Raw genomic sequence first — 25,537 nt, forward strand, 5'->3', positions numbered from 1 at the left:
CTCATTAAGATGGCTTAGCAGTTAAGTACTTGCCTGTGAAGCCTAAGGACCCCAGTTCGAGGCTCAGTTCCCTAGGACCCACGTTAGCCAGATGCACAAGGGGCACATGCGTCTGGAGTTTGTTTGCAGTGGCTGGAAGCCCTGGAGCGCCCATTCTCTCTATATATCTGCCTCTTTCTATGTCTGTCACTCTCAAATAAATAAATAAAAATTTTTAAAAAAGAAAGCATGATCACAAGTGAACTTGAACACGTCACCCATTTTGGAGAATGACCTTCAGAACCATGGCCACTAGAAAACCATCTCTCATATCTGGGAGTCGAGATCCTTCCAATCGGAAGTGAGCTCATGGGCATAGTGGCACACCTCTTTAATCCCAGCACTCGGGAGGCAGACGCATGAGTTCAAGGACACCCTGAGACTACATAGTGCATTCTGGGCTAGAGTGAGATCCTACCTCAAAAAACAAAACAAAAACAAAAACAAACACAGAGCTCAGACCAGGCAGCTGCGAGAAGCAGCCCCTTCAAAACAATAGCCTCAAGTTAAAGAGAAATTGAGCCTGAGTCTCACAAACAAGCAATCACAAGTTTCTTTCATCAGCGGCTCCAGCCTCACTTTTCAGTCATGCCAATGTACTCAACCCTGGTATCTCCACTATTTGGTGTGAACTTCTACAAGGCTAAGCAGACTTCACACCCCCCACCCCGCTTGCTCTTCACACTCCTGTCCTCACACCTCACGCCCACCTGAGCCTAGGGGCTCACCTGTGTATCAAGCAGAGTATGTGCCCTCCCCAAAGCTCTCTTGAGAGCAGGATGAGCATCTCTGGGCCAGATGCCCTCTTCAAGGCCCCCTGTGCACAATGTGCATCACTGCCCATGCACACGCCCACCCCAAAACCCACGTCACTGGGCCCACGAGGCCTCCGCTGTCTACCTGTGCATTACAGTTCCCCCTCTCCTGCCCACCAACCAGGGGTCACTGGGAGAGCCCAGCCCACACCCAGCTCTGCTTTCTTCCGGAATCTCAGTTCTGCTCTGGGCCACACCACAGGGTGATTGCTATGATCAGATGACCTTCTAATGACCTTGTCCCTCCTGCCCCACCCCTCAGGTGCCAAGGAACTGGTTGAAGCCAGACTTGCTCCTCACACAGGCTACACATGAGCCAGCCTCCTGGACCCCCAAGCCCACCGCATCTGGGAGTTGGAGGCAAGGGCTTTCCAAGTCAGCATTTAGAGCCTGCTTGATGCTGACCTCAGTTCAGGAGCGGGGGACAGGCAGGATACTCTTGCACCCTGGTCCTAAGGACTCCCAGTTGGTCCGGGGAATGCATGGGAACTCCCTAGAGGAGGGCGTCCTGGCTTGGCAACGACAGACTCAGGGATGGCCAGCGAGGCATGTGGAAGAGAGGAGATGGAAAAGCAGCCCTGCCTCCCAGGCTCCCGCCAAAGAGCTCTCCAGCTCCCAGGTGCCTTCTCCATCCTCCCCAGCACAGTCACCTTCTGATCCTTCCAGAACCAAACCTAACCAACCATTCCACTGACCGGTTACCTTTTGCTTTCTGCCTCAGTGTGCAAGGCTCAGGGGACCCTTGGCCTGCCCAGGGCTTTCTGCGGAGCTTAGGAAAACCACTGATTGTCACTCCCAGGTTCTGATACAGCATTGGGCACCAGTGTGCTGATTCCACATTATGGAAAGTTACACCCCCTCCCCCAGGAATCTTCCCATTGGTTCAGATGGGGAAAAGTGAAGATTGTCAGCAGGATTCGTGTTTTTGTTGGTTCAATTTTGTTGTCTTGGCTTTTTGAGGTAGGGTTTCACTCTAGCCCAGGCTGACCTGGAATTCACTATGGAGTCTCAGACTGGCCTGGAACTCACAGTTATCCTCCTACCTTTGCCTCCCGAATGCTGGGATTAAAGGCGTGTGCCACCACACCCAGCATGCATATATATATATATGAATATACAATATATATATATATATATATGTTTGTATATATATATATATACCATATGTATGTATATGGTATATATATGAGAGAGAGAATAAGATGGGCACACGAGGGCCTCCTGATGCTGCTAACAAACTCCAGATGCATGCATCACTTTGTGCATCTGCCTTTTACCTTGGTACTTGAGGGATCAAACCTAGGCCATCAAGCTTTGCTAGCAGGCACCCTTAACCACTGGGCCATCTCTCCAGTCTCTAGGACTCCTGTTTTCTACTTCCTGTTGGCTCCTGGTCCTGGGCTGAGTCCTGGTAGTGGGGCAGCCCACTCAGGTATGATGACAATAGCAACTGGAATGAGGCACGTTGTGGGTCCAGGTTTCAGTGTTTGCAGAACAGTGACGACAGCATCTGTCTCCCCATGTCCCCCTCACCCAGGGGCTCGGCCCTCTGCATTGGCCCAGTAAGGAGACCCAAGGCCCTGTCTGGCCATAAAGTCAGGAGAACCACAGAGTTAGTAACCCCAGAAAAAAATCTCCTTTGAATCCAGATTCCCTGGGCCTCCCTCTCTCTCTGAGTGTTCATCTCCCTTTTTATCCACTGCTGTCACATTGTGACCACAAGACGGAGATTCATAAGGAAGTGACTGTGCTGTGGCCACCAAAGCTCCCACTAAGCATCTCCAACTCAGAACCTGCTTCTGACTGCACTTTCCTCCGAGCCCAGGCGGCCTGTGTTCTTCCCCAATTAACCCCTGACTGCTTCCAGGATAACCAACATGTTATATAACCCCTCTGCCTCCATTTCCCTATAACTGGGTTAAATACTATATAAAACATATAACACAGAGGCTAGGAAGATGGGTCAGCAGTTAAAGAAGCTTGCCTGAAAAAATCTGTTGGCCAGGGTTCAATTCCCCAGAACCCACATAAAGCCAAGACGTACGCAAAATGGCGCACACGTTTGGAAGTTAGCAGCAGCAAGAGGCCGAGGTGTACCCATTCACTCTCTAAATAAGTAAATGGAAATTTTTTTTTAAACACTACATAAATAACATGTGATAAGACATCATGATCTCTACAATTCTTCTAATGCCAGGGTGGCCAAGCCTCCTCCAATTACCAGGGTGCCAGGCCGCCCAAGGCAAACAAATTCAGAGCCTGGCTCTAGAGATAACCACCTGGCTGCTGGAAGCCTGACCTTGGGAGTGTGAGGACAGAAGTTGCTCAGACCCAAACCCGGGAAGGAGCTCAGAACACGGGCCCAGCCTGTGCTGTATAATGCCTAAGAAAGCCAGACACTGGGTGACATGCCACAGACTGCTGCCCCCTGGGTCCCAGGACAGGAGGTGATCCCTCAATTCCTAAGGCTCACTTTCCTGCCTCAGTGGCACCCACCCTAAAATCATGCGACGAAGTAAATACTGGGACGGGAAGCAGTCAGGCCTGCCTTTTCAGAAGCGCAGCGAGGCTAGGGAGAGTCACCTTGCCCACTTTGCACTGGAGCAGCCCAGCAGGAACCTGGGCTCCCTCAGCCCCTGGCTCCTCAGAGAAACTCTGCCCCACAGGTTCCCAGCCCCCAACCTCCCTGCAGGGAGCAGGCTTCTTTGCTTCCTGGAAGTCCTCTCCCCTCGCTCCAGGCCGGCCGAGTAAACAACTCGCACCGCACTTTGCGTTTCAAATCACCTTGTGAGCGCGCACCTCCTGGCCTGGGAATCTTCTCACCATTTAGAGGGTTCCTGTGGCTTAGGAGCTGGGCAGGCCAACACTGCAGCGCTAGCCTACCTCTGGGAGGACCATGGTATAGATTTGCACGGAGGGCAGCCAAGCCTCCAAGCCCAGCTCTGGAGGTTGACCCCAGCTCACCAGGCCCACCTGGGGCCCCGCCATGCTGTCTTCCCCTCCTCTGCAAACAAGCCTCCCGTTCAGGGAGGAGGAGGAGGCCCTAAGCCAGCGCACTATGAACCGGATTAGGGGGCCACCACGGAGGATCGCACCCACCCCGGCTTCCCAGCAGGCAAAAGCCAGTGCATGAGTTGAGTGCCCACGGCCACCCACACACGTGGCCTCAGACGTGCACGCACGAACTCTGGCGGCCTCGGGACAGTTCTGCACCCGGGCCCACCTCGCGCGCGGCGCCCATCGCCAGGCGGACACGTCCCGCCACGCTGCCACCACCCGGGTCCCACCCGACGGGATGCAGTGGACCGAGGCCGGGGGCGGGGAGGGGGCCGGCCTACGCCCGGCTCGGCAGCTCCCGCCGACCGAGCCCGGCTGGATCCTGCTGAGCCCCAGGGCCCACGGCAGCGGGAACCGGATCGCGGCGCAGGACCGACCTCGGGCAGCGGCGGGCGGCGCGCGCTGCGCCCCGGGCCCACGGGCGAGGAGACGGGCCCCGTCCCGTCCCGCCGCGCCGGCCCTATCGTTCTCCGGCATCGGGGCGCGTTTCCAGTTTCTCCTCAGCCGGCACCAAGGAGCACGAGGAGTTCAGGTAACACGCCGGGCTGCCGAGATTTCCCCCCAGACAAAGAAACTTGACGACTAGTCCACGGGGTCCTGGTCCCCCTCTCCCGAGAGGGGACAGGGGTGCCCAGCCTCCAGAGCTGCTGGGACACTCTCGGAGCCCACTCAGGTCGAGGGACACCTTCCTCCTTCCCACCCCCAAGCCCATCCCTAGGGACCTCTCCTCCAACGCACTGGCCAGGGACAAGCAAGGTCACCAGCCCAGCTGCAGGGGGTCCGCAAAGAGGACCCGGGCTCCACGCCGCGCGCCAAGGGGTCCCAGCCTCTCTCGGCACCCCCGCCACCTCCCCCTCCCAGGACTCCCACCCGGCTTCACCTCCAGACGCCCCTCGGTGGCAGGGTGCTCAGCTCATCCCCATGCTCCCGGGTCCCCTTTCCGTGGCCGGGAACCCCGGCGTCCCGAGCGCGTCCTGGGCGCGCCGCTCACCTGCCTAGCGCCGCCCCTCGCCTTCCTCCTCCTCCTCCTCCTCGGCCCCAGCCGGCGTCGTCTGGCGGCCAGGGCCCCAGTCTCCCTAATTTTTCTGGCTCTCGCTTTAATCTCCGGAGGCGGCGTCCCAGGACCCAGGGTGACACCCCTAAACTTAAACGCAGGTGCCAGGTCACCTAGGCCAGGAGGAGGGGACGAACGGAGGCCACTGTCCCAGGAAGGAGGAGGAGTTTCCCCCGAGGCGGGGGGCGGGAAAGCCCGGGGCGCGCTCCTCCCAGGTATGCGGAGAGGACCCGGGAGAGACCCCGCGGCTCTTTCCTGGCCTGGGTTCCCTCCCCGTACCCACTGCACCGCTCAGGTCTCCTACCGCGCTGCCTTTGAATGAAGGAGGACGTCCCTGGGGAGCGCTAATCGAGTCCCCTGGGCTGCAATTTCCCCAGGCTCAGTAGGTGGCCCCGGTGCACTGGAATTGGGACATTTAACTGGGTCCCAGCAAAGACCAAGTGATCCCAGGAAACCTCACTGACATAGGAGACTCCGCATTCATTGAGACACCTCCCCAAAATATGGCTGTGTGCGAGACCACATTAGCCACACTATGTGGCCCTCAGACTCGGAGCGCTTAGCTCCACGGTAGCTTGGAGATGCTGCCCCATTGTAAGGGAAATTGCATCTGCCTAGTTGGCTGCCTGGGAAGAGAGCTGCTCCCCGTCAACGTTTAGGGCCTCAGAACTTGTCTTTGCCAGGCCTTTCCTCCCAGCAACCCAACGATTTGCCTCCACTGCCCTCATGCCCACACACCCTTATTTTCTGTAGCACAACGTGTATAAAAGCCTAGGTTGTCTGGCAATCTCTTCAAGTCTCATCTTTGGTGGTTCTCCAGATAATGAATGTTTCTAACGTTGACCTTTCCCGTCAACTTAAATCACAGACCACCGAAGAAGCTAGAAGGGCCGAGGGAGACAGTGGGTTTTTTTCCCTCCCTCTATGACAGGCACTGAGAAACTGCTGTTGCCCTAACGCTTGGAGTTCCACCAACACAGTACAAAAATTAACAGATGGCTTTGAAACAAAGTGGAGGGGCTGGGGACCTGAATTCCATCCCTGATCCCCAGCACCCACTTAAAAAGCTGGGCATGGTCACAAATACCTGCAAACGGAGTGCAGAGGAGGGCGGAGGCAGGAGCTTCACTGGGACTCATTTATCAGCCAGTCGCATTACACAACACAGAGAGAGAGAGAGAAAGAGAGAGAGGGAGAGAGGCTGGTCGGGGGAGGTCTGAACCACTCCCAGCTGTGACTGTCAGGCTCTTTCTGGCTTTCCTGGGAAGCCTCACCTCACATTCCTCTGTGGCTAGATGCCGAACACCCAGGTGTTTAGTTAAAACACCTGTGTTACAAAACTATAGCTAGGGTTAGAAACCTACTCCTTCATTAACTATTAATTAAACTATTAATTAGCTGTTAATTAAAAGACATGATTTTTCTCTTAAAAAGAGAGGGGGCCACTGGAGAGATGGCCTAGCAGTTAAGGCACTTGCCTGTGAGGCCTAAGGACCCAGGTTTGATTCCCCAGGACCCACGTAAGCCAGATGCACGAGGCGGCATTATCGCATGCATCTGGAGTTCATTTGCAGTGGCTAGAGGCTCTGGTGCTCCCATTCTCTCTTTATCTGCCTCCTTGGCCCCCCTCAAATAAATAAATAACATATGTTTTGTTTTTTATTTACTTATATGAGAGCTACAGACAGAGAAAGAGGCAGAAAGAGAGGAGAATGGGCATGCCAGGGCCTCCAGCCACTGCAAACAAACTCCAGACACATGCGCCCCCTTGTGCATCTGGCTAACGTGGGTCCTGGGGAATTGAGCCTCGGAACGGGGTCCTTAGGCTTCACAGGCAAGCACTTAACTGCTAAGCCATCTCTCCAGCCCAGTAAAATATTTTTTTAAAGAGAGAGTAAGAGGTGGAAGTACCCTACTGTGGTGTAGAGACGTTACTCTGAAGACGTAGGTTGGTGTAGGTAAATCCCAGCACAGGAGATGGGCCACCCTCCACCCCACATAGTGAGCCATTGATCAAGGAGGCCCGTGAAGCCCCCAAAACAATGCAGGTCATTGACAAAGCACTTAGTCACCCACTAGAACAAGATGGTATGACCCTATTGCTGAAGACATTATAGGCTGCATTCACAAAACATTAACATCCAAGCTGGCAATCATCTCTCTCATGGCTAGCTGTCATGGTGCTGGGAGACAGAAGTCATTACCAGTCTGAACCAGCAGCTGATCTTATAACCTATGAACTCAATCAGCCAGGCAAGATATACCCACAGGTACAACACTGGTGTCTGAGTTATGGGGGTAATCTACTGCTTTCTGATTGTATATGACCCACACTCAGTGAGAGGGAATCCATGCCTGGTACTAAGAATTAAATCAAAAGCCCATGACTCGGAAGGTCATAGACCCTAAAGCTACTGTACTTTGGCTAAATCAAAAAGCCTCAAAATGTATATATTTATGCCCTTTGATTACTGTTGGTCTCACTTTTGGTTACAGAACCTTCTTTTTACAGAAAGGTGGCAAAAACCAAGGAGATCCAAAACTCATCAAAATGACTAGAAGAAAGCCGGGTGTGGTGGCGCACACCTTTAATCCCAGCACTCGGGAGGCAGAGGTAGGAGGATTGCCATGAGTTCGAGGCCACCCTGAGACTATGTAGCAAATTCCAGGTCAGCCTGGGCTAGAACAAGACCTTACCTTGAAAAAAAAAAAAAAAAGGCAAGAAGAGAAAATCCAGGGCTCAGCACTGGACAAGTCGTGTCCATGACACCCGCCCGGGTTCAGGGAGCATTGCCGTGGAGGCGGTAGACTGAATGTGGGCGCCTTGCTCACTGCCTGACACAGAACCTTCCCTGTGGAAATGGAGGTAGACACTGAGGAGACTCAAATCTCCTCAGAGCAGAAAATAAGAAGTTGTGGAGAGCTCTACACTAACGGAGATTTCTTTCGCTCCCTCCAAGGCTCAGGGGACATTGCAGAAGAGGCCGTCAAGAGAATGTAAGAGCCACAGGGCGGGTGACACACTATGGCATGCTGTCCTCCTGACACAAACACACTGATGCCTTCAGGAACCCACAGTGGCTGCAGACACCCCCGCAAGACCTGCACTGAGCCCATAGACATTTTTTATATTTTATTTCTCATTGTTTATTACAGAGAGAATGGGCACGCCAGGGCCTCTAGCCACTGCAAACGAACTCCAGACACATGTGCCATCTTGTGCATCTGGCTGATGTGTGTTCTGGGGAGTCAAACGTGGGTGCTTAGGCTTCACAGGCAAGCATCTTAACCACTAAGCCATCTCTCCAGCTTCCCCCCCCCCCCCACAATAGACATGTTGCTGCAGAGAACACTGGAGGACAAAAGGAATGAGACAAGGAAACAGAGGAAGGACTGGGTTGAAAGAGGAGGGTGCTCGGAAAATGAGGGCATGGGAGAGGGGACACAGAAGATGGCATGACAGGAACACAATCTCTGGATGTTCATGTCTTAAAGTCTCAGTTAAAAGGAGAGGTCTGTGTTCTACCTGGCGAACTTGAGGCAGGACCGAAAGCCGGGGAAGGGACATGGAAAGGGAAAGGCGCCCCTCCCCGGGACTCGGTGACATCTCTGGTTGTCAAGCTGGGCGTCAACAATCCCATCACTTAACATTTGCCAGCATGGAGACGATATTCCCTTTATACAGAGATATTCTAAATACGAATGCTAAAATAGGGGCTGGAGGGATGGCTTAGTGCTTAAGGCGTTTGCCTGCAAAGCCAAAGGACCCAGGTTTGATTCCCCAAGACCCACATTAGCCAGATGCACAAGGGGGCGCACGAGTCTGGAGTTTGCAGTGGCTGGAGGCTCTGGTGCACCCATTCTCTCTCTCTCTGTCTCCTCTCTCTCTATCAAATAAATAAATAAATATATATATATTTTAAAAGAATGCTAAAATAGCAATGAACTATCCTCAGTGCCTAAGCCTCCCTTCCCAGATACAAACCTGAAATTTCCTTAGAATCTCACAAGTAAGGACAAAAACTTCTCTTTAACACCTTACATGTCCCCTGCAACCCTTGCGGTCTAGCGTTTTCCCTTCATCATCTGTAACCCCGTCCAGTGAACCTTCAGAACCGCCCTAAGATATATACACAAACCTGAAAGGTATATTCAGGGCTGGAGAGATGACATAGTGGTTAAGGTGCTTGTCTGCGAAGTCTAAAGACCCAGGTTTGATTCCCCAGAACCCACGTAAACTGGATGCATATGATGGCACACCCATCTGGAGTTTGTTTGCAGTGGCGTGCCCATTCTCTCCCTCCCCCTCTCTATCTATCTATCTCTATCTCCATCTCTCTCGCTGTCATAAATAAATAAAAAAATTTTTAAAGTTATATTCAGACAAAAGATGGAATAACTACCACGTCAGTGTCCCTTTCCATAAGGGTTTCGAAGACATAGCTGTATTTATAACTGCCTTCTTCTGCTTCCCACTTCTATTCCTTCTGCCTCCAGAAAGACCTGAGCTCACTGTGACAGTTTACCTGGTCCGGTGACCTTCATTCCTGAAGGGTCTGAGCTGTCAGCAGTGAGCCTGGGTTACATTATTACTCTTGACCTTCATGACGAGCCTGATCAAAAGAAGGAATGGATGCCTTGAATTCTAGACAAGATTCATTACCTGCGTGGTGAAGCAGGAGCCTCCTTTCCCCTTGGTAGCCGAGATCATCCACTCCCCTCTTTGCCCGTTGACTCAGAGGCATGAGGAGCCCAAGGTGGCCAGGTGGCCGTCTTCACGTGGGGTAGAATGAAATCCTTGTCGCAGCTCCTGGTGGGAGCATCGCCCTTCTGAGGTGAGGTCTTATGGGCTGACCCAGCATAAAGCCACGGGACCGGGAAGCAAAGATTTTGCAAGCAGATCCCTGGTGTCACAGCGCTGCTCCCATTTCTACCCCTTGGTTCCAGGAGGTGTGGCTTCATGCCGCGGGCTAATCGGCATCATGTACTGGGCCCCTGCGTCAGGGTGACAGCCCCCTGGGGAGCCCTACAAGGTATTGCCCCCCCCCCCCAGCTGTAACTTAATTTTTCAAAATGCCAGTCCACTGTGCGGTTTGGCCAGCTGCCTCGGGATGGTGGGAAGATGGTCTGACCAAAGAATTCCAGGAGCCTGGACCACGGCTGTATTTCTTAATAGGTGACATGAGTCCATGCTGGAAGGACTGCTATGGGAACGCTGTGATGGTGGGCAAGCGTTTGGGAAATCCCAGGTGGGGGTATTGTCAGCAGACGTGATGAGCACAGGAAAGGGGGTCTGTATTCTTAATGGCAGCTTGAATAAGAACAAAGTGTTAGCTGGTTGTGGTGGCGCACGCCTTTAATCCCAGCACTTGGGAGGCAGAGGCAGGAGGATCACTGTGAGTTCGAGGCCACCCTGAGACTCCATAGTGAATTCCAGGTCAGCCTGGGATAGAGTGAGACCCTACCACGAAAAAACAAAAAAGAAAACAAAGAACAAAGTGTTGCTTTGATGTAATCAGCCCGCCACCAGATCTCTGGCTGATCTCCCTAGGGAATGGTACCATACAGGGGGCTCTGATGCTGGAAGACTGGGCACTGGGTGGTGGCTGAACCCAGCTCAGCTTTGAGGAGTGGAAGTCTGTGTCACTGAGCTCAGGCATGACCCCCGTCCTTGCCACTTTGTTCCTGAGCATGTTGGGTGGTGACCGGGGTGACTGGAAGAAGGGACTGATCTACTTGATGGTTAAAAGCTTCCTCTGGCCAGGCGTGGTGGCGCACATGCCTTGAAGCCCAACACTTGGGAGGGAGAGGTAGGAGGATTACTGTGAGTTCAAGGCCAGCCTGGAACTACAGAGTGAGTTCCAGGTCAGCCTGGGCTAGAGTCAGAGTGTACCTCCAAATAAATAAATAAATAAATCTGCTGGTGTCACCTTTATCAGCTTTCAGATGAAACCCAGAGATCTTCGTGGGTGGGGGTGTCCTCATGCATGTGCGTGCACCCCATGCCCACACATGTGGAAGATGGAGAAGGACATAGAGGTTTTTAAAAATATATATTTTATTTATTTATTTATTTGAAAGCAGAGAAAGAGAGAGAACGGGAGTGCCAGAGCCTTCAGCCACTGTAAAGGAACTCAGGACACATGCTCCACCTTGTGCATCTGGCTTACATGGATCCTGGAAGATCGAACCTGGGTCCTTTGGCTTTGCAGGCAAACGCCTTAACTGCTAAGCCATATCTTCAGCCCTAGAGTGTTTTTCTTGATCACCCTTCCTCCTTATTTCCTTGAAATGGGATCTCCCACTGACCCTGGAGCTGCTGTACTTTTTGGTCAGATTGGGTGACCAGAGAGTCCCAGCAACCCTCCCACGTGCACCCGCATCACTAGCGTCACGGACGTGTGCAGTCACACCCAGCTTCTTACACGGGTGCTGGGGACCAAACTCGGGTCCTCATGTTCACACTCACCCCGTGGGCATCTTACCCACTGAGCCATCTCTCTTCACGGTCTTATTTGCACACAGGTCTAGTCATACACTTGTTTTCCCCAAATTTCCTTCTCACCCATCTTCCTATCCAAGTCCTTCACCATCCAGCCAAACCGCTGGCCACAGGCCATGACATAGTATGTGATTCAAGGTATGCACACGGCCAGGGACACAGCTCGAGGCTGTACCCAGTGAGAGATTCTTCATCACTGTCGTCAGACCTCAGGGTCCCTTCCTCTGTCAAGGAATAATAAAGAAATCCCCATGAGGCCACAGGAGTGGGCTGGGAGAGGAGAGGCAGTGTGGTGGAGTGGGAGCTGTATTTGGGCCACTTCTTCAAGTAACTTATGCCTGCAGCCCCTACTCTCCTGATCATATATACCCCACTCCCCTGTGACCTTGGATGCTTGCTAAATGTGCCTGACGTTACAGCTTCCTGGGTCAGGTAACACCCAGTTCATGATGGGCGGCTCAGGTCACATGATAGCCTCGTAGCTCATGGCCAAGTGTACAGTTTCCTGTGAGGCTCTGCAGCAGGTCAAGAGCTGTCTCAAAAAGAGAAGCGCTATCTAGGGAGGAACGGACAGAATTGCTGTGATTCTCGTAAGGGGCCTGACAAAACCTCCACCGTCCGCTACGGGAGCTTCCAGCCCGACTGGATATGCTGGGCTGTAGGCGTGACGTCCAGAGCAGCCTGTTGCAGAGCCTCCTGCTTGAATCTCACTCAAAAAATAGTGACTAGGAGGCTGGAGAGATGGCCTAGTGGTAAAGCGCTTGCCTGTGAAGCCTAAGGACCCCAGTTGGAGGCTTGATTCCCCAGGACCCATGTTAGCCAGATGCACAAGGGGCTGCATGCATCTGGAGTTTGCAGTGGCTGGAGGCCCTGGTGCGCCCATTCTCTCTCTCTCTCTCTCTCTCTCTCTCTCTCTCTCTCTCTCCATATATATATCTTCTCTCTGTCTGTCGCTCTCAAATAAATAAATAAACAAACAAAATATTTGTAAAATAGTGGCTAGGGCTGGAGAGAGGGTTCATCAGTTAAGGCACTTGCCTGCAAAGCCAAAGGACTCCAGTATCCACATAAGCCAGATGCATAAAGTGGCACATGCATCTGGAGTTCATTTGTGGTAGTAGAGGCCCTGGCATGCCCGTTATCTCTTTATCTATCTATCTATCTATCTACCTACCTACCTGTCTCTTAAAATAAATAAATAAATAAACTATTTAAAAAATAGTGGCTAGGGCTGGAGAGAGGGTTTATGAGTTGAGGCACTTGCCTGAAAAGCCAAAGGACCCAGGTTTGATTCTCCAGTATCCACATAAGCCAGATGTGTAAGGTGGCACATGCATCTGGTGTTTATTTGCAGTGACTAGAGGCCCTGGCATGCCCATTCTCCCCCCCCCACCCTCTCTCTCTGTCTTTCTCTCTCAAAATAAATAAATCATATATATACACACACACACATAGTGGCTTTCTTTTGGTTGTAGAAGGGGCCAGATGCAGCAACTTCTCCTTCACCTTAGAAGGGGTGTTATGGCACACACCATTCCACAAAATCCATAGACATTGCACTGATGTCAGTTTGATTACCCAGACTCCAGCACACATGACTGCTACTTCTTGCCCAGAGAATGCTCCAGGAGAGAAATCAGTCCTCTACTGAACCACAGCACAGAAAACGTGACAGGGCCCTCAGTTCCCAGGGGCATCTTTGAGACACTGAACCTCCAGTTACCCTGCTTTCCCTCTGCACGTGTATATATGTGGTAGTGCATGTACATAAGAGTTCATGTGTGTGTGCATGTGGATGTGCAAACAAAGGTCAGTTTCAGATGTGTTCCTTAATTGGCCTCCACCTTATTCTCTGTGTGTCTCTGTTTCTCTCTTTCTTTGGATTTTTGAACTAGGGTCTTACTCCAGCTCAAATTGACCCAGAATTCACTATGCAGTCTCAGGGTGGCCTTGAACTCATAGCCTCCGAGTGCTGGGATTAAATGCCACCATGCTGGGCTTCCCCCTATTTCTTTCTGGGGTGGGGTTTTACACTCAACCTGAAACGCACCTATGTGGCTGCCGAGCTAGCCAGCAAGTCCCGGGACGATCATCTTTTCTCCATGTTCCCAGAGCTGGGATGACGGCCCTATGCCTGTACTCAAGCCTCACTTTTACATGTGCTGGGGGATCTGAATTCAGTTACTCATGCTTGATTTTCCAGGTACGAGTGGAAGATCAGAAGTGCCAGGAAAGCAGCTACGATGTGATGGAAACAAAGCAATATTACTAATAGATGAAAAAATAAGCAGCAGGCTGGGGTGTGGGACAGCAATAGAGTGCCCAGCACGCACGAGGCCCTGCGTGCCAGCCAGCCCCTGCCCCGCAAAGGGGAAAAGCAAACAAGCAGCGGAGTTCTGCTCATAGCAGTATGGCTGACTAGTGATCCTGAATTACTGCTCACACTACGAGACAGCTTCAAGGGAGATAATGTATAGATTGCTGATGTCCTTACGTCACGGAAATATGATGAAACCCTGAGCAGTACAAACGAGGGACCCAGAGTTACAGGAAATTGCAGAATCCTTAAAATAAAGGTCTGGGAGGCTCTGAAACAAGACTTTGCCTACACATGGAACAACGTGGTTCTCTTTAAGGGGAATCAGAGCGGGAGCAACGGGAGTGGGGCCACAAGCCGGGCCGACTGGGCAGAAGGACATTGGGAATCTCTATTTCATAACCTAGATGGCAAGTGCATGGGTATTTATTGTTTGTTTTTCTTCATACGCTTTTTGGCATTTATGTGTATCCTCTTGTGTGTATTGAATATTTCAGAATGTGAGAAGTGATGTGTGTCTAGTCATTAAGCTATCTTGAAATGTGTGTACCCCCAAAGGAGTCCCTCGGGGGGGGGGATGATGGAGCAGTCACGATCTTCAGTGACCAGACAGTGTTGGCCCAGAGTTACATAAGACAGAGAAGACAGTTGTGGACTTCAGTTTTGATGTTAACCAGCTTCTAGACTTCTCAGGAGAGAGAGAACTAAAGTCCTAGAGAAGATGGTAGACCGAAAGGTCACTCCCAGCTCCGCAGGTGTCCGGGCCGTGCCCAGCATGTTGAGGCACTTGCCTGAAAAGCCAAAGGACCCAGGTTTGATTTCCAATATCCACATAAGCCAGATGTGTAAGGTGGCACATGCATCTGGTGTTTATTTGCAGTGACTAGAGGCCCTGGCATGCCCATTCTCTCCCCCGCCCCTCTATCTGTCTTCTCTCTCAAAATAAATAAATCATATATATATATATATATATATATATGTGTGTGTGTGTGTGTGTGTGTGTGTGTGTGTGTGTGTGTGTGTGTATATATATATATATATATATATGTACACATACACACACATAGTGGCTTTCTTTTGGTTGTAGAAGGGGCCAGATGCAGCAACTTCTCCTTCACCTTAGAAGGGATGTCATGGCACACCCCATTCCACCAAACCCATAGACATTGCACTGATGTCAGTTTGCTTTCTCAGACTCCAGCACACATGACTGCTACATCTGGAGTGCTAAGGGCTCTGTTCCCAGAGCATGGATGAGGTCCCAAATTTATAGAGCACTGCTCAGAAAGCAGACTCACACACGCATCATGTTTCCAGCAGGTTCTTCTGAGTAATTCGGTCCCAATTGTTCCAATGAGGAAAAGGGCTTTAAACACCTGTGATTCTGTAGTGGGAGCAAGTCACAAGGCTCAGCATGTCCACTGTAAAAATAACGACCTTTGATTGACCACTCACTCTGCTGGTCACATTGAAGGTTACAGTACCACGTGGTAAGATAGGTATATTGGTTTCCCCTTTCCACATCAAGGACACCGGGCTTCAGAGAAGGCACAGCGCTTGGCTCTGTCACACAGCAGGTATAAAATGGAGCCAAGACCAGGACTGGGCCTGTGGGCACTGAGTCAGCAGGGGGCAGGGGGCTGGGAACTCCTGGCTCCAGGGCTTGGGAAAGATCCCCTGTGGATGTGACTGTTCTATACTAGGGACCCCCAAGTGCCCCAGGTTCCTTTTGTTCCCAGGGCCCAGAGAAAAGCAAAGGGTATTCATGAAGGCTTAGGGAACAATGGTGACCTTGAAGGAGGAAGCCCAGCCCACTCCTGGTCCTCCACCCCCAGCCCTCCCTCTTGCCTCTGAAGTCCTCTCTATCTGTCCTAGACAGGCAGTGGGCGAGAGCTCTCACGTCTCCAGCACACAGGGTTCAGTGTGAAGGGAACACAGGCTCACGGCAATAAAAACCCACTTGGAAAAGGCCGAGTTGGGAGGTGGCATATAGCAATGTCATAACCCCTACTCTGCTGTCCTTAGAAGTCCTAGTGAGCACCTGCTTGTCCCCAGCGCTGCCTTCCAGACATGTCTCTTGTCTGCTACTGGGTGGGTCAGGCTGGGGGCTCTCTGGTTCTGAATAGGCCCACTTCCTGCTGCCTGGTACAAGTCTGGGAGCAGCCTCTGGTGGAGATGCGGGCTTCCTGGCTAGGCTCCGCCGGGCTTCCCGGGAAGGCTCCTTGGGTCCCTGGCAGGCTCCCTGCAGATTCAGTTACCAAAGCCAGAGTTCTGGTCAGACCAGCTCCCCCGCAGCATTGGCGGTGGGTGGGGGGGGGGGGGAGCAGAGTCAAGACTAAGGTCTGCTTGGCCATTTCTAGTTGGTGTTGCATTACAGAGAACAGAGCCCATGGCAGACCCTCCTGGACAGGCAGAACTTTCCTGGAAGATCTCCAGACCCAGCCTCATCAACTTAGACCTGAGATCTATCCCTGGCTTGACACAGGTGGCTTGTTTGTTTGTTTGTTTGCTTTGGTTTTTTCAAGGTATGGTCTCACACTAGCCCAGGATGACCTGGACTTCGCTATGTAGTCCCAGATTGGCCTCAAACTCAGCAATCCTCCTACCTTAGCCTCTTGAGTGCTGGGATTAAAGGTATGCACCACCATGTCAGGCTCTTTTTTTAAAAAATTATTAATTATGCACTTTACTGTATGGAAAAATCACGTGTTGGTCCCATTCCCTTCGTGTTACCCTCTTATGTCCCCCCTTCCCTGCCCCTATTCCACTGAGGGCTCTCCTTAGTGAGGTTACTGGTATTCACCATGGAGTTATGAATGCAGCAGTCAGTCTCTGCGGTGGCGGTGGAGGAGGGGGTGGGCAGTGCCTCAGGATACTCCTTCCCACCCTGTCGCTCCTTACAATCTTTCCGCTGTCTCCCCACGGTGTTCCCTGAGCACTGGTGGGGTGTCATAAGTCTGCTTTAGTGTTGAGCTTTCTGCCATCTCTGCCCTTGTGCTTTGAAAAGCTTTGAGTCCCCTCAGTGTCTGTCGCCATCAGCCTGGAGCAGGTTGTCAGGATAGTAGTGAGAGCAGCACTCAAGTTTAACTTGCCCCTTCCTCTGGGGTATCACCTGGGCCCTAGCAGATCACAGGTATCTATGTTTTTTTTCCCCCTGATGTTTTTTTCTTTTATAGACTGGATTTCCTGAACTGGCAGTCTCCTACCTTGGACTCACTGTCCCCAGTGAGACACCCAAGGGCCTCGAGAGTGTAGGCTGCCTGTGTTCAGGTCAGTTTCTGGCCATGATTCAGAGTGAGTGTAGTGGATGCTGGGGTTTTGCCATCACAGCCCCCTCGCACAGAGCACTCTCACTTCTAGCTGTGGGCGTGCTGATTCCCAACCCCTCCTCACCCTCCTGACCCCACCCACCATCCATCCAACCAACAGAATCAATGCTCATGGAAAGCCCTTGCCATGGTCTCAGCCCCTTTCTGAGGTTCCATCTAATCCCAGGTTAAAAAGAGCATTCCAGGCCTCCAGTCAGGCAGCTCTACAGGTCTCCCCAGGAGCATGGCCAGAGGGTTTGGTGATGACCAGAGCCCAAATCCTCACTCTGCCAGACCCTTCCCTTACTCCCTGAAAATGTTCATCCCATAAAGCTTCCCAAGAAACTTATTAACCCTGGAGACCTAACAAAAGTAGAAGTTGGGCTGCAGAGATGGCTCAGTAGTTAAGTCACTTGCCTGCAAAGTCTAATGGCCCAGGTTTGATTCTCCAGCACCCACATAAAGCCAGAATCACAGGATGGTGTGTGCATCTGGAGTTTGTTTGCAATGGCTGAAAACCTTAGTGCACTCTTTCTCTCTCTCTCTCTCTCTCTTCTCTTTTTTCTCTATGTCTCTCTGCTTGCAAATTAAAAACAAAAGGAATAGAAGTTGCTTAACCTCTCTGTGCCTTGGTTTCCTCCTCCCCGTTCTCTTATTTTTCTTTTATGCTGCTGGGGATTGAACCCAGGATGCCACCTGTGCTAGTCAGGTGATCCATCACAGAGCCACACCCAGCCTAGCGTCCTCCTCTGTGAAGCCCAACTAGGTTTAAAGGACAACAAGATCCCTGCAACAGACATTGCCGTCGCAAAGTTCATGCTCAGAAACAGAGCGATCAAGTTACTTTAAAATAAAAAAAATGGGGCTGGAGAGATGGCTTAGCAGCTAAGCGCTTGCCTGTGAAGCCTAAGGACCCCGGTTCGAGGCTCGGTTCCCCAGGTCCCACGTTAGCCAGATGCACAAGGGGGCGCACGCGTCTAGAGTTCGTTTGCAGAGGCTGGAAGCCCTGGCGCGCCCATTCTCTCTCTCTCCCTCTATCTGTCTTTCTCTCTGTGTCTGTCGCTCTCAGATAAATAAATAAATAAAAATTAAAAAAATAAAAAATAAAAAAATATTGTGCAGGGCATGGTGGCGCACACCTTTAATCCCAGCACTTGGGAGGCAGAGGTAGGAGGATCGCTGAGAGTTCGAGGCCACCCTGAGACTACATAGTGAATTCCAGGTCAACCTGGGCCAGAGTGAGACGCTACCTCGAAACAACAACAACAAAAATGCTAGAAGTATCTCATAACGTTTGGAGGAAGTTCACTGCACCATGCTGAGCCACATTCCTCTCTCTCCTGGGTTCGTGCAGCCCACATGTGCTAAGCATGCCTTAGAGGAGGGCTTGACACCCACTGCCCCGTGCTTACCATAAGACTGCTACTAGCTTTCAGAACAACCCTTCCCCTAGAAAACGGCCCACAGCCATGGAAGGACACCTGCCTCCACCCCCATGTCACGGCACAATGTGGCCAAGGTGGCGCCCGAAACCCCAAGAGCCGCACATGACAGGCGTTCTCTTCCTACACGTGTGAACCGACCCCATTTCTCATCTGCCCATCTCTGAATCAGCCTCTGACAGATGGACCCCCCCACATCGGCCTGCTGCATCTCAAGCGGTCCCCTGTTTACACGACCATTCCCACCTTGGAGCGTGGGAGACCCACCCCAGTTGCTAACCCCCTCTTGGAGCTGCTGGCTGTACCTTCTGGCCCCCGGTGAGTGGAAGGCTTTCTTCTTTCAATATCAGCTTTCTCATTGCCTCGTCATGTGCCGGCAGTTTCAGACAAGCAATGGCGGTGTGATGGCAGCTGCTGTGCGCTTTCGAGTTGTTTCTAGATGTGGAACCAATCAGGCCAGAATAGCTCATTGCCAAATAGACCTCTCAAAAGGCCAGCCTCACCGGGCATGGTGGCGCACGCCTTTAATCCCAGCACTCGGGAGGCAGAGGTAGGAGGATCGCCGTGAGTTCAAGGCCACCCTGAGACTACAGAGTTAATTCCAGGTCAGCCTGGACCAGAGTGAGACCCTACCTCAAAAAACCAAAAAAAAAAAAAAAAAGGCCAGCCTCCAGTCTCAGGGGTCATGCCCATACCCTGGCCTTTAAATAATATTCCACTGTCGGTATATTATTTGCATTTTATCCAAATTTGTTCCTAAATGAATGCTATGGTCTATTTATTTATTTATTTATTGGTTTTTCAAGGTAGGGTCTCACTCTAGCTCAGGCTGACCTGGAATTCACTATGTAGTCTCAGGGTGGCCTCGAACTCACGGTGATCCTCCTACCTCTGCCTCCCAAGGGTTGGGATTAAAGGTGTGGGCCACCACGCCCGGCTTAGTATATATTTTTTTATTTTTAAATATTTACTTCAAATAGAGAGTGGGTATGGGCACACCAGGGACCTCTTGCCCCCGCAAACAAACTCCAGGTGCATGTACCACTTTGTGCATCTGGTTTTATGGGGGTTCTGGGGGATCCAACCCAGGCCAGCAGGCTTTGCAAGAAAGAGCCTTTAACTGATGAGTCATCTCCCCCACCCTTGCATGTATTTTATCCACAAAAGCACAAATCATTATTAAGCCTGTTACTAGCACACACATACACATACACATACATGCGTGTTTTTCTCTCTGGCTCTTGGAAGTCATAGCTACTTTGTCAAATCTATCTTTTAAAACACGAGAACAGAAGTCACCATGTCAAGCTGGGCATGGCAGCTCAGCCTGGTAATGCCAGCCCTCAGTGAGACAGTTACAGCGACCTCTTTAGAGGAGAGAATAAGGACATAGAAATGGACTAGGTAGCTGAGGATCACAGGTCCCCCAAAGAATTTTTTTTTTTCCTCGGATCAAAGCAGAAAATGTCCTTGAGGCTGTAAGGAAGACAGGGGGAAGAATTTGTTTTGTTTTATTTTATTTTTCCTTATCTCTTTTTACCCTAAAACCTGGCCAGAGGATGTGAACAAGATTACTAAGTGCCCAAATATTTGGCATGGGACCTGGTTTTTCCTAATCTCTTCTTCCTTAAAGGAGTTCCCCTTCCCTAGAAATCTGATAAGAAGATGTAAATAAGGTTACTCCGACTAGCTCAGCCCCATTCAGTCAACGCCCATAAAAGACCCCAAACAGGCTTACCAGGTAGGCTCTCCCATTTCCGGGGATGGTTCCCCCTTCTGCCTTACAGCAAGAGCTCTGTCTTCTTCTGTCTCTTAAGCTCTATAATAAATAGAATAAAATTGTCTTAAACTTTGCCCCCTATGGTCTCTGAATTTCATTCATCAAATTCACAAGATAAGAACCCGAAGACCACTGACGCAGTAGAAGTGTTGTGTAACTGACCCTCTGGCACCCTGACTCCTGAGTTACAGCCCAACCCAGAGCTGAGAAAGGCTTTGTTGCTCTCAAAGACACCCCAAGTTCTCTCATTATCAGGAGGCAGAGAAGAGGATTGCTGCAAGTTCAAGGCAAAACTGGACTACATAGAGTCCCAGGCTGGCCTGTGTTACCTGAGACCCTATCTCAAAACACTAAAAAGAAATAGTTGGGGCTGGAGAGATGGCTTAGCGGTTAAGCGCTTGCCTGTGAAGCCTAAGGACCCCGGTTCGAGGCTCGGTTCCCCAGGTCCCACGTTAGCCAGATGCACAAGGGGGCGCACGCGTCTGGAGTTCATTTGCAGAGGCTGGAAGCCCTGGTGCGCCCATTCTCTCTCTCTCCCTCTATCTGTCTTTCTCTCTGTGTCTGTTGCTCTCAAATAAATAAATAAATAAAAATTAAAAAAAAAAAAAAGAAATAGTTGAAGGAGGAAGGAAGGAGGAAAGTGGGGGAGGAAGGAAGAAAGGGAGGAGAAACAAACGATGGTCCATATCCAGGAGCTCATTGTCTACATGGGACGCATCATACTGTCCCACTGCTCATTACAATGACTAAAGGAGATCCTGGACCAGGCAATGGCTTGAGCATTTCTTACAGAAACTTCTAGAAAAGCTTCTTCTATGGTTTGAATGCATCACCCCAAATTCACTGGTTAGAAACTTAATCCCCAAATCCATACATTATTGGGATTTGGACGAAGAGTCTTTGGCGGTGACTGGGGTTTGGTAAGGTCATGAGAGTTTGACAAGGTCATGGGGAGGGGCTTTCCACGGTGGCACTGCCATCTCTGGAAGAACGGGTGAGAGCCCAGCTGGCACGCTTGCTGTCTCCCCACGTGCTGCCCTCTGTCTTGCTAGAGTGAAAGCCCTGCTCCCAGCCTCCAGACCTGTGAGCGAAGCAAACATGTGTGCAAACTGCCATCTCGGGCACTTTCTTCCAGCTGCAGAAAACATAAAAAGACGCCACCCCAGTGGTTCCTCCAGCCTGCCCACTGTTCCCCCGGCCGGGGCTGTGTGCCTGCAGCCACACCGCACCCCACTCCAGCCCACGGGCTTGAGGCCCACCTCAGCCTGCGCTGAGCAACCCCACCTCACTTGCAACCTTGTCTTGGCCCCGTGACTCCCGGGGAACCCGGCTGTGCCTTGAGATCTTCGTGATAGCCAAGAAGCCCGCATCTGATACGAACAGAGCAGCTTTATGTCAATAATGGTAGTCACATACTGTGGTTGTTACTCAATAAAACCAATAAAGAAAATGAAACAGTTCTTCTGTTGTCAGCCATGAAGGTCTTCCAGCCCTGGGTACAAGCTATCTGCTATCACACAGTAAATCACTGTGCCCTACAGAAGAAAAAGAAATAAAAAAAGTAAAAAGTATTCCTCCTCCGCCTGTGAGCCCTTCAAACATTACCAGTAAGGCATACTTGGCAGGCACCTTGAAGGACAGGTACTGGGTTGTGGGGGAAGGTAGTTATATACAAAACTCTAAGGCCAACATGAATTCATGCCATAGACACTTTTCTCCTGGATAGCAAACTAAAACATATAGCCCTCAATAGGAGTTTGGGGGGGATCTTCTGGGCAGAGGGACCCACAAGAGAGCAAGAGAAAGCCTAATCCGTTGGTTCTGGCTTGTAACTCCCAGTACTGGAAATGGGTTACATCCCACAGTGAGCTATTGTTCGGAGAGACTAAGAGGGTCCGCCCAAACCAGGCAGGCTTCTGTCAACGCACTTGGGGACCTGTCTGAGCACAAAAGTAAGACACCGCAAGCCGCCAACACAGAACCCTGGGAGATCATGCTAGAACCCGGAAGGAAGCCAGCTCCCCGATGGCCTGCCCACGTAGGGTTGGAAAGTGCTCCGTGAGCTGCTGGGGGAAATGGCCACCAACATTGTGAACAAGCAAGGGATTCTTCCAGAAACAAAATCAACCAGTCAGACAAGATTTACACAACCGTGCAGTAGTGGCACTCAGCCTAGGCAGGTAACTAAAGGCTCTCTGACTGGATAAGAGGCCCACTCAGTGGGGAGGATCTCTTAGCTCGTACTGGGATCCAAGTCAGAATCCCACGAAGATGGGGTCATGAACTCAAGTGAAAAGCTCACGTTAGTCTTTGGCCAAAATAGAGGATGCACCCATCAAAATGTCTCTTAATGAACTACGCCTATCCCTTTTATCCCATGCTGTTCTCACCACTGGAGAACCAAAATCCACCAACATGACAAGAAAAGATGGTTGACACCCTATCATGAGCTGAGCCACTGGGGGTGATACCACCAGGACCTGGGGAGTTAAGCATGAGTGCTGCTCTCACCGTGAGCCTGACAGCCTTCACCAGGGAGATGATGGGAGACACTGAGGACACTCAGAACCTATCAAAGCAGAAATCCAGAAGTTTCTGAGAGCTTAAACACTAAAGTAGACTTAAAACACACCCGCTAAGACGCAGGGAACATTGTGGAAGAGGGGATAGAAAGAGTCACAGAGTGAGAGGGGGTATCCAAAAGCACCCCCCACAATGATTGCCGCTCACATAACTTATCACTCATTAAGACCATCATTAATCACCCCTCTTAGGAGGGTCCTCAGTGGCATGGTGGTGGGGAGGAGGGGAGTGGGACCAACACATGATTTGTCCATACAACAAATAAAAAAGAAAATAAAAACTGTTACCTGAGATTCCTTGGGAAAATGTCTGCCGGAGGTAGCATTAAAACATCTGGGATCTTCAGGAATGTTAAGAACTTCCAGACAGCTTGAGACCGTGAGTTAGACCGAAAGAGGTGTGACTGTCACCAGTGGAGAGACACAGTATGTGTTTATGGAGAGGAGCCCCTATCAATTGTGAGAAACTGAGGACAGACACCTGAGTGCAGCTGTCTGTGTGCATCCAGGCTCTGAGTAGCCCTGCAATGCAGGGAGAGGCAGCTCAGCCCTGGGAGGCTCTGGCGGAGGGAGGTTGGGGTGAGGATGTGGAGGAAGATGCTAGAGCCACGTGGGGTGGAGCATCTCTGAGCTCCAGGCACCTTTGAGGTCAGAACTCTGAGTTTCCACTTTCCACTCCCTATAACCAGTTCCCCACTGGAGACTGACTTCCTGCATAAATCAGACACAGTCATACATGCAGTGTGTGGACTGAAGAGGACTGCATTCGCCAGTGACAAGAAAGAGACTCTGCTACAGGGCTAAGCAAATGCAAGCTATGTTTACCAAGGAGCAGAGAATTTAGACGACTGCCAACGCACTGTAGGACTGGGATGGGCTGTAGAGATGTTGGACCTTCAGGGCTGGCTAATAGGTTGTATACCGTACAAATGGAGATGTCTCTCGATGTGTAACAGTGGTCATAAGATATCTTGTGAAAAAGGTGACTTAATTCTAGATCATATTGTAGAACCAAGCAGTTGCATGGTAAGGTTATCTGCCCATGCTCTATGTGGTTCTAATAGTGAGTTAGCTTTTGTGTGTGTGTATGGTGGGTTTTTTGTTTTTATTTTTGTTTTTTTTTTTTTGAGGTAGAGTTTCATGCTAACTCAGGCTGACCTGAAAGTCACTATGTAGTCTCAGGGTGGCCTTGAACTTATGGTGATCCACCTACCTCTGCCTCCCGAGTGCTGGGATTAAAGGCGTGCACCACAACGCCCAGCTTGTATCTTGATTTTTTTTTAATTGTTTTGTTTGTTTTACTTTGCTCTTGTTTTGTTTTTTCAAGGTAGGGCCTCAGTCTAGCCCAGGCAGACCTGGAATTCACTATGTAGTCTCGGGCTGGCCTCAAACTCATGACCATCCTCCTATCTCTGCCTCCCAAGTTCTGTCATTAAAGGTGTGCATCATCATGCCCAACTTACTTGCTTGTTTTGAAGCAAGGTCTCCGTGTAGCTCCAGGCTGGGTTGGAACTTATGCTCCTTCTCCCTTAGCCTCTGGAGCACTAAGATTATAATTGTGATTCTTTTTTTTTTTTTTTAAGTCATGTTTCTTTTTTTAAAAAAATTATTTATTTATTTATTTGAGAGCGACAGACACAGACAGAAAGACAGATAGAGGGAGAGAGAGAGAATGGGCGCACCAGGGCTTCCAGCCACTGCAAATGAACTCCAGACACATGCGCCCCCTTGTGCATCTGGCTAACGTGGGACCTGGGGAACCGAGCCTCAAACTGTGGTCCTTAGGCTTCACAGGCAAGCGCTTAACCGCTAAGCCATCTCTCCAGCCCATAATTGTGATTCTTAATTGTTCTTTGTCCTCACTACATGGTCAAAGGCCAGAAAGAAACTCAGTCAAGCAGGGTCTGGTGGCACATTCCAGTAACCCCAGCACTCAGGAGGCTGAGGGGAGGAGCATGAATTTGAGGCCAGCCTGGGCTACATAATGAGATCCTGTCTCAAAAACAACCAACCAAAAAGTTTAAAGAATTAATTTAAAAATAAATTAAGTGTTGGGCATGGTGACGCATGCCTTTAATCCCAGCACTCAGGAGAGAGAAGTAGATGGACCCCCGTGAGTTCAAGGCCAGCCTGAGACTCCATAGTGAATTCTAGCTCAGCCTGAGCTAGAGTGAGACCCTGCCTCAAGAAACCCCCCAAAATAAAATAAAATAATCAACTTTATATGTATTCATTGTATATGTACATATGTAGTTGTAGAGTTGGGCTGGGAACCAGTACTTGGCACATGCTAGACAAGAAATCTATCTACTGAGCTAAACCTCCTCATCAGTTCTTTTTAGATGTACCTGGTGAAGCCAGGTACAGTAGGTTTTATCAAACAGAGCATTTTTAAAATCATTTGCACTAGCAACTTAAAACCAGAGTGAGGGGGCAGTTTACATTAAAACCTAGCTTCTTAGCTGCTCTTAAAATCTTACTATAGGGGCTGGAGAGATGGCTTAGCGGTTAAGGCGTTTGCCTGCAAAGCCAAAGGACCTCAGTTCGATTGCCCAAGACCCACATAAGCCAAATGCACAAGGGGGCGCATGTGTCTGGAGTTCATTTGCAGTGGCTGGAGGGCCTGGGGCACCTATTCTCT

The 25,537-nt window shown here is 50.6% G+C and overlaps 1 protein-coding gene and 2 long non-coding RNA genes across 6 annotated transcripts in view; 2 read left to right on the forward strand and 1 right to left on the reverse strand.

Moving 5' to 3' along the window:
* Positions 1–5,055, reverse strand: part of Tmprss2 (transmembrane serine protease 2) — a 48,116-nt gene extending 43,061 nt beyond the window's left edge. The window contains exon 1 of one of the 4 annotated variants that reach the window (XM_045151075.1): positions 4,903–5,055. The gene's annotated coding sequence lies outside the window, so the exon portion shown is untranslated. Of the gene's footprint in view, positions 1–3,638; positions 3,662–3,737; positions 3,762–4,791 lie in introns of those variants that run through there. The other 3 variants (XM_045151076.1, XM_045151078.1, XM_045151077.1) reach the window with 3 other exon arrangements.
* LOC123460892 lies at positions 4,328–21,774 on the forward strand. The gene is made up of 3 exons (XR_006637267.1): positions 4,328–4,443; positions 18,707–18,852; positions 21,450–21,774. It is a non-coding gene; the product is annotated as an uncharacterized LOC123460892 (long non-coding RNA).
* LOC123460893 lies at positions 7,642–14,291 on the forward strand. The gene is made up of 2 exons (XR_006637268.1): positions 7,642–7,962; positions 13,671–14,291. It is a non-coding gene; the product is annotated as an uncharacterized LOC123460893 (long non-coding RNA).
* Positions 21,775–25,537: the final 3,763 nt, after the last annotated feature.

This window comes from Jaculus jaculus, chromosome 5 (genome assembly GCF_020740685.1).
Source record: "Jaculus jaculus isolate mJacJac1 chromosome 5, mJacJac1.mat.Y.cur, whole genome shotgun sequence".
Classification (NCBI taxonomy): Eukaryota; Metazoa; Chordata; class Mammalia; order Rodentia; family Dipodidae; genus Jaculus; species Jaculus jaculus.